Here is a 14,779-nt window from a genome sequence, read left to right on the forward strand (position 1 = left end):
TTAAAAAAATTTTTTTTAATGTTGAGATAATGTGGGTTCACATGCAATTGTAAGAAATAATGCAGAGAGATCCTATATACCTTTTGCTCAGTGTCCCCCAATGGTAACATCTTGTAAAACTGTAGTACAATGTCAAAAGTAGAGTATTGGTATTGATATAGAAGGTATACAACATATGATATGGAAGGTATTGTATAGAAGGTATACAACAGTTCCATTACCATAAGAATCCCTCCTCTTGCCCTTTATAGCCACATCCATGCACCCATTCCCATTCCACTCCCACATCCTGCATTTGTACTCCATTTTGTTGTTTTAATAATGTGATGTGGGTGCAATCCTACTCTTGATGATTTTTTGGGTTTGGTGTTTTATAACTTGCCATAATGCCCTCAACATCCATCCAAGTTGTTGCATTTATCAATAGTCATCATTCTTTTTATTACTGAGTAAACTTTCATGGGGTGAATGTCCTGCAGTTTGTTAACCATCCATCTGTTACAGGACATCTGGATTGTTTCTGGTTTATGGCTATTAAAAATACAACTTTTGTGAACATTTTGGTATGGGTTTTTCTACGAACCTAAGGTTTCATTTCTCTGGGATATGGCTAGGTTGTTTGGTAGTTGCATGTTTTGCTTTATGAGAAACTGCCAAAATGTTTTCCAGAGTGGCTGTATCATTTTACATTTCCCCTAGCAGTGTATGCCTGATGTAGTTTTCCATATCTTCACCAGCATTTATCACTGTTTTAGCCATTTGACAAGTATGTAGTGACACCTCATTGTGGTTTTATTTTGCGTTTTCCTTATGGCATTGGGTTGAACATCTTTTCATCTGCTTATTTGTTGTCTGTATATCATGTCTTTGATGAACTATCTGTTCATGCCTTTTGCCCACGTTTTAATTGGATTTTTTACTGAGTTTTGAGAGTTCCTTATGTATTGTAGATACTAGTCCTTTGTCAGACATGTAGCTTCCAAATATTTTCTCCTAGTCTATGGCTTATCTTTTCATGTTCATAACATATCTTTCGCAGATATTTATTTAATGAGTCCACTTTACCAGTTTCTTGGTTTATAATTTACTTTTGTTATCCAGGTGAACTCTTTGCCTAGCACTGTATCCCTAAATTTTTCTCTTATGTTGTTTTCTAAAAGTTTTATAGTTTTATGTTTTACATTTTAATCTGATCTTTGGAAGACATTATGTAGTCTTTCATTATTAATGATGATACTAGCTGTAAATTTTTTTTAATGTTTATTTATTTATTTTGAGAGACAGAGTGCAAGTGGGGGAGGGGCAGAGAGTGAGGGAGACAGAATCTGAAGCAGGCTCCAGGCTCTGAGCCTTTAGCACAGAGCCAGATGCGGGGCTCAGACCCAGGAACTCTGAGATAATGGCCTGAGCTGAAGTCGGGTGCTTAACCCACTGAGGCATCCAGGTGCCCCACTAGCTGTAAGATTTGTAAAGATGTTCTTTATCAACTTAAGCAAGTTCTCTATGAGTTTGCTGAGAGTTCTGATCATGAATGGGTGTTGAATTTTATCAAATTTTTTTTTGGCGTGAATGATAGGATTTTTCATCTTTAGGTGCTTAATATGGTACCTTACGGTAATTGATTTTTGTATGTTGAACCAACCTTCCATTTTGGAATAAATCCTACTGGGTTATGGTGTATTCTTTTTACGTATTGCTGGATTCTATTTGCTAATAAAAATCCATTACAAATATGCATCTAAGTTTATGATAGATATTGATCTATACTTCTTTATTTTTTATACTCTTTTTAGTCTAGTTTGGTATGAGGCTAATACTGGCCTCATAAAATGATTTGGAAAATGTTCCCTCCTCATTTACTTTCTGGAAGAGATTGTGTAAAATTACACAGTTTTAGAAGATAGTGTTAGCTAGTGTTAATTCTTCTTTAAATATTTGATAGAATCCTTCAGTAAAACCATCTTGGCCTTGTGATTTTAAATTGCATTATTTCATTTCCTCAGTGGTTAAGGACAATTCAGATTATCTATTTCTTCTTGGCTGAACACTCGTTCTTCTCAAAAACAAACACTTTTATGCGGTGTCTCCACATCTTCACTCTTCACGTTGTTTATGTGTAGACTTTTAGATTTTAAATAATTGTGAATTCGATTGCAAACTGAAGTTGTCAGTAACGTGGGTCAATGGAAAAAAGTTTAATTCATTCAGACTAGTTTGCAGAAAGGGAATTTCGGTGTCTCAGAATTCTCTAGAAGGATTGGGTCACCTGGGTGGCTCAGTTGGTCAAGTGTCTAATTCTTGATTCTGGCTCCCGTCATGATCTCAGTTTGTGGGATTGAGTCCCATGTCTCGAGACATGGGCTGCGCTGAGAGCATGGGCCCTGCTTGGGATTCTCCTGTCCCTCTCTCTGCCCCTCACCTGCTTTCTCCCTCTCCCTCCCTCTGTCTCCCTTCCTCCCTCCCCCTCTCTCTCTCTCTCTCTCTCTCTCTCTCTCTCTCTCTCTCTCTCGGCTTTCAAAATAAAAAAAAAAAAATTCTAGAAGGATCTTATTATGACCCTATGACCCGATAAAGACTGTATGTTGGGGGCATGTCTGAAAGTGGGTAGAGAAGAAGGTGAGCAAAGTATTTTGAAAAACAGCATTGCAGACGATTCTGGGTTCTCCTCCTATCGTATATGAGGACCAGTATTCGAGTTGGCATTAACGGTGTTGTCACAATTGGGCTAGCACATTTGGATAAAGGTTTCTGTACCTTCAAGGATGCCATAAGATCCTACTCAGACAGAAACACCACCTTAACTGGCATTTTGGTGTAATATTTAATTTTCCACTAAAAATACGTGTCTTCTGACATCCTACAATACTGTATATTTCAGGGAAATAATTCGCTCTTAAAAAGTAAATATATTGATTTCCTATATTTGTCACTATTAAGAAGAAATATATTTAATTGATCATTATGTTTTCTTGTAACTGTGACCTAGAAAGACTTTGTTATCCAAGTATTTTACTTCATAGTTATATAAAATTGCATGTATTCTGATGACATAAACTATAACATACTGTTAAATGCTTTATCCTTTAGGTATTATTTTACTTACTGCATTATGTTTTTGAATGAATTATCGAATATGGAACCTTGATTTTTTAATGGCACATAGGCCAAAATAACCTGTGTATTATAGCCTATTTTGTAATAAATTTTAACATTTTAGAAAAGTTTTAGATTATATAAGAGAAAAATATTGAAGTTATTAGAAAAGTTAAGACAATTTGTGGATCAAGGAAGGGGTGGGATTTTTAGAGAATTAAAAATAGTTGAAGGTTTAGAGGCAAATAGAAAGTAAACAGCAGACATGGTTCCCATATCCAGAATTCTTTTTTCTTCCCCTAGAATTCTGATGTAATTGTTTCGGGATGGGATGAGGCATTGCCACTTTAAAAAACACGATCTCTGGGTGATTCTAGTGTGCAGCCAGTATAGAGAAAGGGAAGGTAAGAAGCAGGTACATGATTCATACCTTTTGTTTATTTACTTTCATTGAGGAGCATCAAGAATATGGAGGTTAACTAACTGAATGACCATGTACCATTGAGAATCCTTTTGAAACTATAATATCCAAATTCTTACTGAAGAATCTGTAGAAATTAAGGACTTTTTTTCCCCTAATCAATACTCAGCCATCAAGGAAGAAGAACACCCTTCTTATAAGTTAGCATGTTTGGTTTATGGTGTGAACTGGATTAGGCAGATGATTTCCGAGTGCTAGGAAGAGTGTATTTGAAACATAAAACTCTGGGTTCAGAGTTGGGTGATGGGTCAGAGGAAACTGGAGACCGCTGATAAACTTACTAAATTTCACAAGAGTGGAAAGTTTTGTGTAAAAGTGGGATGAGATTGAAAGTTAGGAAGTAGTTATAGAAGGTTTTATTTAATAAGTAAATTGGTGAAATATAATGTAGATTATTGATCTTGTAGAGACATTTGAGGAGCTATAAGGCTATGGTAATATTTATGTTATAAACATGTATTTGAAATTACTCAGGGTGATCATGGAACCGGAGAGGAAAAAAATTAAGTGAGCTGGTAGAGGGATACTTTGGACTTTGGTGGATGAGGATAACAAATTTATACTACAGGATAGTATAAACCTCAAAGAAAGATCCGTTAAGTAATTGTGGTTTAGCAGTGGTCTGTGATTTCTATTGAGCCAAGAGAGTACTAACTGTAACCCATATAATAATGGGCAGCGTGGGCCAAAGAGATTCCAGGGTGTCAACTATGATGAAATACAGTTTCAAATAAAATTTTCAAGAAAAATTACTCAAATTATGTTTCTTTATTATAAATTAAGCCACAAAAAATGTGTAGATTCATTGAGAAAGGCAGCCTGTCATCAGTAGCCATTTTTTTTTTTAACATGAATTAAATTTTCTTGGATCCTTCTGTGTCATTGTAATTTTGGACCATTTTAATAATACTGCTATAATTTTTATAATTCTATCAAATCATTGAAAAGTTTATAGCTACAACTTTTTTCATAGCTACAATTTAAAACTCTTAGTGCTGTCTTCTGTGAGATGTTTTTGCCGTTTTTATTTTCTTTAAGAAAAAGTGAAATTTTCTTCCAGAGTTAACTCAGATTTTCCAGTTGCTTTTCTACTGAAAGGCTGGTAAATGAGCTATTGGCTTCCTTGTAAACTCTCTTACCAAATCATTCTGCTTTTCTTTTACAGTTAGTTTACTCACAAATTTCAGAATTCAATTCTCACCTTCCTCAGTTCTAACATCCAACTCCTTGGGCAAATGAAGTTGTTAATTAAGACTGCTCAGTACAATTCTCACCTCCTCTAAGTGTTCACCCCAAACTTCCTTTATCATATTGTACTCTAGGGAGCATTTCCCATAATTGCTAAGTCTTTTAGGTGTATTCTACCACAACGTTACTCATCTCTTCCAGAATTCACTAAAAATTCTAAGAACAAAATATCCTTTTCTAAGATTATTATGGATCATTAGATGCAGGAAAAAAATCAAGTAAAGGAAAATTAAAAAGTCATGTAGAATCAAGCAGGGTGCATGTGTAACCAAAGTTTTGGTGATGTGTTGGAGATTAGTATGTTACTGGATTTCTATAAATGAAAAAGATTAGTAATTATACAGGTATTTTAGAGAGGAATGTGAATAAATTATGATATTGACACGTGAATATTACCTGGATAACATCCTTCCTCCTCTAGGTATAATAATTAATTATGTATAAACTATTGGGGTCCCATGTGAAGTCATTTATATAATATCTCATGTCATTCTCACTACTCAGGAAGGTACTCCTGAAGAAATAACCATTGTATAGATGAGAACATCAAAACTAAGAGGTTATGTAATTTATCCAGAGTCACGCAGCTTATACCTGTCAGGAATGAGGTTTGGAACTCCAGAGCTGTTAGAGTTTAATGTTTTCCTTAGTGTACATGTTCACCATTGCCTTTACCCTGTGAACTGTACTTTGTATTTTGCTTTTGCATTGCCTTCTAAGATTATTAATTTTTTAGGGCAGGGATCCATAAGCCAGCATTTCTTAAATTCATTAGATCATGAAAAGCTTTGATTCAGAGTAGCCATCTCCTAGCAAGGACTGGCAGTTTAGAGATGGCTGGTGAAAACTGTGTGAAAAGGAGCTCATCAGCCTTTGGTTTTACTACAGTGAGCTTATATTTCTTAGGAGATTAGATTCTAAAGTGAGTACAGAAGGTGAAAATTGCATACAAATAAAATTACCCTTGTACATAGCTTAATGCACATATAAGTTCTTTATAAATGGCTTGGAGACTACAACCTTCTCATTTCCTCTTTGCTTTAGACAATATTTCTCTATGACTTAATTTTTAATACTTAAGAATTCTTAATACTTAAGAATTCAGTATTCCTCATATGCTTGATTACCTGAACGGAGTATTTCACTTCTTTGTCAAAGAGTGGCAAACTCTCATGCCATTCACACACACATTCTTTGCCTGGCTTGAGTGTTACCTGAGAACTGTTTCAGGCTTGATTGAATCCATGACCAGTGTAATATAAATAATGATCTCACTTCTTGATGAGCTCCATCTAGCTTAATTTTTTTTTAAGTGAAGGCATATATATAACTTACTCATTGTATGAAATTTCTTGCTAGGTGTCTCTTCCTCAGATTGGGTAATTTCAACTATTTTAGTATTTTCAGTGAACTCAGTGTGACATTGTAACATTCGTGGAGCGCTTTGTATTTTCCATATTATTTCCATGTTCCATTTCATTGTTTTTAAGTCTGGTTTTAGTCCCCCCATATTTTAAATTTCAAACCTACCAGTAATTGAAACAGTAGTACAAGGACACCAGTCTACTTTTTACCAAGATTCACTAATTATTAACATTTTGCCACATTTCCTTTTACATGTTTTTAAATACAGATAAAAAATAACACCAAATATATCTATAATTTTAGACATTATGAAATATCACCACTGAATACTTTAGTATGCAACTTTTCAGAAAAGGACTGCCTTACATAATTAGAATACCATTATCACTTTTAAGTGAATTAAATTAATTCAATGATATATTATACTGTCCATATTGAAATTTTGCATTTGTCTGCAAAATGTGTTTTGGTTCTTATTTTTTTTTTCAACTTCATCAAAAATTTGAAACGGAAGTATCCTTAACATACAATATTATATTAGTCTCAGCTATATAACAGTGATTGGACATTTATATACATTGTATTCGACATTTATATACATTGTATTCATTACAAAATGTTCACCATGGTAAATGTAGTTACCATCTGCCACTCTACAATGTTATGATGTTTTGACTGTATTCCCTGTACTTCTTATTCTTGTGACTTCTTTATTTTGTAACTGGAAGTTTGTATGTCTTACTCCTTTTTACCTATTTCACCACCCCTTTCAACCCTCTCCCCTCTGGCAAACACCAGTTTGTTCTCTGTTTTTATGAGTCTGTTTCTGTTGTTTGTTTGCTTGCTTGTTTGTTTTGCTTTTTTAGATTCCACATAGAAGTGAAATGATACGGTAATTGTCTTTCTTTGTCTATTTCATTTAACATAATATCCTCTAGGTCTACCCTGTTGTCATAAATGGCAAGATTTTTTTTTCTTTTTTTAAGGCTGAGTAATAATATTCCATTGTGTATATACCACATTTTCTTTATCCAGTTAGCTATCAGTGGATGTCAGGGTTGCTTTCATATCTTGGCTACTGGAAATAATGCTACAGTGAACATAGGGGTGTGTATATCTTTTCAAATTTGTGTTTTCTGTTTTTTTTTTTTTTTTTTTTTTTGGATGAATATCCTGAAGAGAAATTACTAGGTCATATGGTATTTCTATTTTTAGTATTTTGAGGAACCTCAGTACTATTTTCTTCAGTGGTTGCACCAATTTATATACCCACCAGTAGTCTATGAGTTTCCTTTTCTCTACATTTTCAGCAACATTTGTTATTTGTTGTCTTCTTAGTTCTAGCCATTCTGACTGGTGTGAGGTGATGTCTTATTGTGATCTGGATTTGCATTTTCCTGATGATGAGCATTTTTTCCTGTGTCTGTCGTCCATCTTACATCTTCTTTGGAGAAATGACTGTTTACATCCTCTGCCCATTTTTAATTAGATTATTTTGTTTTCTTGATGTTGAGTTGTAAGAGTTCTTTATATATTTTGGATATTAACCCCTTATCAGATACATGTTTCATAAATACCTTGTCCTTTTCACTTTGTTACATTGTTTTGTTGATGATTTTCTTCACTGTGTAAAAGCTTTTTATTTTGATGCACTGCAAATTGTTTCTTTTTGCTTTTGTTTCCCCTGCCTCAGGAGACAGATGCAAAGAAACACTGCTAAGACCAATTACTGCCTACGTAATCTTAAGGGATTTTATGGTTTCAGGTTTTACATTAAGCCTTTAGTCCATTTTGAGCTTATTTTTGTATAGGTGTAAGAAAGTGGTCCAGCTTCTTCTTCAGAATGTAGAGATGGTTTCTTCCCCTTTGTAGATTCTTGTCTCCTTGGTTGTAGATGAACTGACCCTGTACACGCGAGTTTATTTCTGGGTTGTCTCTTCTTTTCCATGGATCTATATTCCTATTTTTATGCTAGTACAATATTATTTTAATTACTATAGCTTTTTTTTTTTTGACATTTTATTTTATTTTTTGAGAGAGCATGAGCAGGGGAGGGACAGAGAGAGAGGGAGACACAGAATCCAAAACAGGCTCCAGCCTCTGAGCTGTCAGCAGAGAGTCCAACACGGGGCTACAACCCTTGAATGCGAGATTATGACCTGAGCCGAAGTCGGATGCTCAACTTACTGAGCCACCCAGGCATCTCTGATTACTCTAGCTTTGTAGTAGATGTTGAATTCTCAGTTATGATACCTCCAAGTTTTGTTCTTCTTTCTCTGTTTTGGCTACTTGGGGTCTTTTGTGGTTCCATAAAGATTTTAGGATTATTTGTTCTAGTTCTGTGAAAAATACTATTGAATTTTGATTGGGATTGCATTGAATCCATAGAGTGCTTTGGGTAGTATGGAGGTCTTAACTGTGTTAATTCTTCTAGTCCATGAGCATGGTGTATCTTGCCATCTGTTGGTGTCACTTTCATTTTCTTTCATCAGTGTTTTATAAATTTCAGAATACAGGTCTTTTACCTCCTTAGTTTATTCCTAGATATTTTATTTGTTTGGGTGCAGTTTGTAAATGTAATTGTCTTATTAATTTCTCTTTCTGCTACTTTATTAATAGTGTATAGAAGTGCAACTGATTTTTGTTTATTAATTTTGTATGCTGGGACTTCACGTATTTGTTTATGGAGTCTTTATTTAGGGTTTACTATGAATAGCATCATGTCATCTGCAAATAGTGACAATTTTACTCTTTCCTTACTAATTTGGATGCCTTTTCTTTTTCTTATTGTTGGAGCTGAAGCTTTATGCTTTCTTAAACACTAAGCACTGGATAGTCTCTTATCCATCCTTAGGTACAGTTTACCATGGTACTGATGACAAGATAGTATTAGACTTTCACATGAGGAACACGGGAGTGCATATTGTGCCCCTAAGAAATGTTGTTTATAATTATTGAGGTTCCCCAGTAGGACCTACATGATTTAAGGGGCACTGGTTTACAGTGCCTCCGATGTCATCTTTTGACTGGTTGGTAGACTTCAGATCCCCAACTCGGTTTGCATGATTAAATTGTGTGCATGATACTAGACAGAACCTGAGGATAGTCTCACTTGTCTTATTTGCCCATGCCATTAACATGATATCCCTTGTCTACTCCCAGGAAGCAATAGCCGTGGGAATGGGCTGAGAAAAATATCCAGAAAGGTTGATTGATGTTTTGTATGGAAGCCAAGTAGCCATTTATGTTTCCCATAAATTCCTTAAGCTTCAGAAGAATGGCAAAGTTAGTTCAGAGCCCACTGGTAGAAGATGGCAGGTCCAGCAATTGGGTAATTTAAAGGTGCTTGAATGGTTTTTGGAGAGCTGCACTTGGGTGTGTTTTTTTTTATTTCGAGGAAGTCTCCAAGTGTGGTTCTTAAAGGCAAAAGATCATGTCTCTCCTTTTACTGTACCTCCCAGGGTCTGAGGTGTTCTCTTTTCATGTGCTGAAATTGCTGCTTGCCTTCTACCACCATAAAATCAGTGTCTCTCATCCTATCTTTTTAGTCCAACTTTGATATCATACCTTTTTCACTTTTATGTTGTTTTTGTTCTCTTACCTGTTTTAAATTCTTTTCAGTGGTGTCCTTTATTACATTTTCAGTCAACTCTGTTCTTTGAGCACCTTGCAATACAGTGCTCAGTTCTTCAAGGATTCTGCTTTGTTTTGTTTAGTCTTGTTTATTCCTTCTGTTGATTTTTTGGTCGGCTCTCACCTAACATCTTCCTGTTTTTATTTACTTTCTCTTTTGAGATTTTGAATTTCTAATGTAAGTGTTTGTTTTTTTAATATCCTCAAATGCTTATTTAATGATGCTTGCTACAGTTGGAATACTGTGTTTTATTTTTCTCTTCATGGCTGTTTTTTTAGGTAAATTTTTCATCAGTTGAAGGATCATGCACTTTTGGTTTTCTTTTTTGTGTGTTTGTTTTCTTTTTATAGTAGCATCGCATGGATACTGCTTGCTATTTGCTGCTTTAATTTTTTTTTCTTTTCTACACTAGAAATAATAGTTTATATGTGGGAGTGATGGTTATCCTAGTAGTTTTTTTATTTTATTTTATTTTATTTTTAAGTAATCTCTACACCCCAATGCGGGGCTCGAACCTACAATCTGAGATCAAGAGTCTCATGATCTACTGACTGAGCCAGCCAGGCACACCTAGCCTACTAGTTTTTAATTTTTTTTTTTTTTTTTAACTCAGGTACCCTTTTCTCTTTATAAAGTGGAATAGGTTGAACACAGCAGTTTTCTCCTTCCTTCCTTTGTTCCTTCCTTCTCATGACTTGCTTCTCCCTTCACTATATCAACAAGCCCCTAAGTACTGTCTAGCTCTCCTGTGTCGCCTCTCATTTCCCAGAGTAGTGCATCCTCAAGACTGCTATATTGGTTCCTGTATACTTTTAAGCCTCTTCTTTTATATTGGCCAGCAGCCACTTTTCTTATCCACCAATTCTTAGACCTATTGTCAATATTTCCTAATTCAGGTGAGATCTTTTCTTTCTTGGCGTGATTTTTCTATTTTGCATTTCACCACCGCTAGGATTTCTCTTCCCCTCCTTTTCCATGGTCTCCACCCTTACTTCCCATTCTTGGATGGGTAGGAGGTCGCAGATGTTGATTTTCCCACTTTTGTATATTTTACAGTCTGTAGTCTACTTTTTATCCCAGTTATGCTACAAGGATGAATAGTTTTGTTTCCTCTTCTGATCGATCTGCACAGTTTTTAGAAGTCGTTAGTTGGTTGTTATTATCTGACAAGAAAAGTGAACTCTTCAAGTAGAGTTCATCTTAGTAGGAAAATTTGGAGTCTGCACACCAGTGAAAGAGTTCTTTGAAGGAAAAACTATTCTACAAATACGATGATGATTTGTCAATGCTAGATCACATGCAATTAAGGGCGTTGCATTTTCTGTGTACTAAGTAGGATTTGATTGAATGAAATTATGATTAATATTACATAATTGGAAAAAAACACATTGAAAAGTTTCTTATTACAGTTATAGAAGCAAGTAGGCATAAAATAGTATTTTATTCCTTTAGAAAGCTTTATGAAGATTATAGCTAAAATGATACACTTATAGTCTTGATAGCTACTCTCAAGCATTCAAAATAAAGTTAATTTTATCTGTAATGCCAGAAATACTATTCATATATATAAATTCATAATCACAAATTATAAAATGTTATATTTAAGCATTTGTCCTTGATTTCCATGATTTTAGGATGTGTTAGTCATTAATATATTAAGTATAGCTTACTATTTATTGGGTTCCCAACCTTAGTCCCTAATTAATTTCTCTTAGATACATAGGAGGCTTGGTCCCATGTGATTACTTTGTACAATCAGTGCTTTGTCAACTATAACAACTTCAGATTTATTCTTCGTGGTAGATCATTGTCTTTGTGAGTAAAATCCAATGAACAACATGACTTGGTTGTTATTTTTTTTGCATAAGTGATGAACCTGTGCAGAAACCAGTTAACATATAGCAGACCCAAGATTACTAACCTTAGAAAGGATTGGTGTATGGGAACTTGGATTTGAGGAGTGTTCCCACAATTCCATAACTGATAAGAGTGACTCACTGTACCTAAACTCTTTATCCAAACAATGTGGTTCATGCTGAACACTTGTCTTTCTTCTGAGAGTCTGGGATTTTGGTTATGTGTTAGACAGAGGGTAGCTACGTGATTGGCCCTCCGTACACACCCTGGACACTAAATCTTTAGTCAGCTTTTTTGGGTGTTGTCACAGCTCACTGTTGAAGGAATTAAGTGGATCTTGTGTGACTCTACTGGGAGTCACTCTTTGAACTTTGCATCTAGTTTCCTCAAACTGATTGCAGATCCCTTTTCTCTTTGTTGATTTTATTTTGTATTCTTCCACAATAATCTTAACCTTTCACTGCAGTGAATATGACTATATGCTAATTCCTGTGAGTCCTTTTTTGTGAATATCTGAGCTTGGGGTTGATACCGAGGACCCCTAACATGAAACCTTTTAATAATTATGAGGTATTTATTAACACTCTAGGCAAGGAAGTAATATATTCATTATTCATTTAAGTTTTTTAATTCAAATTCTCATTTTTCAGGTCTGCAGAGTAGGGTTTATTATTTTGTTTTTCCCTTAATCTAAAAAGAACTGGCAGTAAAAAGAATCTTTATTTTGTGAATTGTGGTTTTCTGCCATGGAATTGGATACTACTGTGATGATACAATGTTATATTGATCCTGACATTTAATTTATTTTTTGAACCAATATTTATTGAACAGTCACTATGTATAGATATTGTTCTGGATGCTAGGGAGAGAATGTGAACAAACTGACCTGGTTGCAGCTCTCATTGATCTCAGAATTTAGTTGAAGAGCTCAATAGTATCACATTACATAGTTAACCTTCTAATTACCTGTCTCGCAAATACGATGAAGGAAAAGCACAGAGATCTTTGAGAGGACCCTGCTCTTCTCTGTTAATACTCATGTCTAAAAAAGGCTTATTTTGCAAAATAATAATTGAGGTTATAATAAGATCTATGTGATGAGTAAGCATTTACAAGGCATGTATATCTGTTCCTATCTCTGGACAAGTTTGTGTGATGTGTGTGCGAAGTGTGTCTGTGCTCTGTGTCTAGACAAAGTAGGGCTGAAGAGAGGAAGGAAGAGCACGTAAAAACAATTCAACTTCATGAGTAAGCCTAGTTTATTGAAGGAAGTAAAAGAAAATTGGGGGGCCTGGTGTAGAGTAAGAGGGAATAGATGATGATATTTGAAAAAGAGTTTTGAAATAGAGAAATAGAAAATAGATATTTGAAATAGAGATGATATTTGAAAATGCAGTCAGGAGATTTTAAGGTAGACGAGGAACACTTTGAGATTTGCATAACCCTTTGCCTTTTAGTAAGGACCGTTATGTCTTAGGCTTTTAACTTCATGACAGTCACTGAGAGAGGAGTTATCATTGTCCTGCTACAAACGGAAAGATAAACAAAGTATATGTGACTTTTCTAAGTATAAACTTGGAATTATTATGAAGCACAGCGCCAGTACCCAAGTCCAGATTTTCAGAACTCAGATGCCATATATATGGCACATATATATATGGCATCTGAGTTCTGAAAATCTGGACTTATATATATATATATATATATATATAAAACATATATATTATAATATATAATATATATAATATATATATTATATAATATAATATATATTATATTATATTATATAATATATATATTATATATTACATATATAATATATATATAATATAACATAATATATATTATATTATATTATATATATATATTTTTTTCCTACTTGGCCAGAAAGGTGGTAATAAGATTAGTATTACATAATTTAGAGGTCATGTTGAGAATGTTATATAGCTATTCTACCAAATTATTATACTTTTATATAGTGTTTTTCTTTCTGTACATAGATTAATATGTTTAACTTTTGGGGGGAAATGTAGTACAGGATCAGATGAAAATACTTCATCTAAGAGGCTGTTCCATTGATTTTTGTTTTTGTTTTTGTGTGTTTTTTTTTTTTTTTTTTGTTTTTTTTTTTTTTTTTTTTTTTTACTGTTCATTTATACCAGCTGTTCTCATACTTCTGTGTGCATAAAATATACTTGGAAAGATAGTTACAATATATATAGTTCTGGAATACATTCTTAATGGATTCTGACTAATTTAACATGATATGTGGTCAGGGATTTGTATTTAAACAAATAATCCACTTTTGGTTCCCAATTTTGCATATAACAAGCTGGCTTAGAAGTTATAACTCCATCCTGTCAACAAGTAAAATGTTGAACAGACTGAAAAATCAGCTCTTCCTAGATCTAGAAGAGATCCAAAATTGGAAGGGAAAGAGAATACAGTGAGTGTCATAGCTTACTACAGCAGAGACCAGTGAGCAGAAACCAGTGTGGGAACAAGTGCCGAGGTAGAAAACCTAAACTGTAATTGGTGAATTGCCGGAGGCTCAGTGCAGACAACTCTAAGGGTTAAAAAACCAAGGGGGACCCAGTCATAGGGAGCCCCTTTAGTGTTTGAGATTTACCTCCAGGAGCTTGACCAGATTCCTGTAGTAAATATCAGAGAAAAGTCCTTTGGGTTTTTTATAGGTGGAGGGGAATGGAAACATTTTGAAATATACCAGATCACTTTGTTCTTGATAAAGCCTGTTCTCAGGGGAAACTTGTTAACTAGACTCTAACCTGCTGGAGTATTATCAGAGACTAGGTGACCTGGGGAAGGAGAATACCCAACTAGTGTTTCATGTGAATGAAAGAAATTCCCAACTCCATCCCACTCTAGCCATTCTATCCCATTTTCTCCCAGAGGAGGAAAAAAAACCTGAAAAGCAGTTGTGACATTTACAGTCAAGGGGCATAGGCTTACTAAAAGACTGAGACCTAATTAGAGGACTGTAGATCAAATATCCTATTCTCACATCTCACCACTGCATTTTTTAAACTTTTTTTTTAATGATTTTTTTTTTTTTTTGAGACAGAGATGAAGCATGAGAAGGC

General features: G+C 34.5%; 1 protein-coding gene across 5 annotated transcripts in view; it reads left to right on the forward strand.

The window, feature by feature from the left end:
* The window catches only part of TUSC3 (tumor suppressor candidate 3), a 261,164-nt gene that overhangs the window by 106,638 nt on the left and 139,747 nt on the right, over positions 1–14,779 (forward strand). The gene's annotated exons all lie outside the window — the stretch shown is intronic.

This window comes from Panthera onca, chromosome B1, assembly GCF_046562875.1.
Source record: "Panthera onca isolate mPanOnc1 chromosome B1, mPanOnc1 haplotype 2, whole genome shotgun sequence".
In the NCBI taxonomy this organism is placed as follows: domain Eukaryota; kingdom Metazoa; phylum Chordata; class Mammalia; order Carnivora; family Felidae; genus Panthera; species Panthera onca.